We start from the raw sequence: 287 nt of genomic DNA, 5'->3' as shown, positions 1-287 counted from the left end.
CTCGGCCTCCAGGGCCCGGGTGGGGCCCGGTGAGCTGGGCCGGGCCTGCTTCACCTGGTTCTCAGCCCGTCTTCTCTCCACATCAGCACCGCCCTGTGGGCGCCCACCTGGCAGCCAGGGGCCCGGGGGCCTGAGGCAGGTGCACAGCGAGGTGGCACAGGGTCCAGGTTCCAAGGCTTTGCTTGGGGGAGCCCTGGGGTCCTGTCTGCCCTCAGACCTGCGGACCCCACCAGCGCCTGCTGGCTCACCTGTGCCGGCCTGGTCAGCGCCGAGCCACAGCAGCCTCA

This window comes from Myotis brandtii, unplaced genomic scaffold (genome assembly GCF_000412655.1).
Source record: "Myotis brandtii unplaced genomic scaffold, ASM41265v1 scaffold334, whole genome shotgun sequence".
Taxonomy (NCBI): Eukaryota; Metazoa; Chordata; class Mammalia; order Chiroptera; family Vespertilionidae; genus Myotis; species Myotis brandtii.
Note: the sequence above shows the minus strand (reverse complement) of the source record.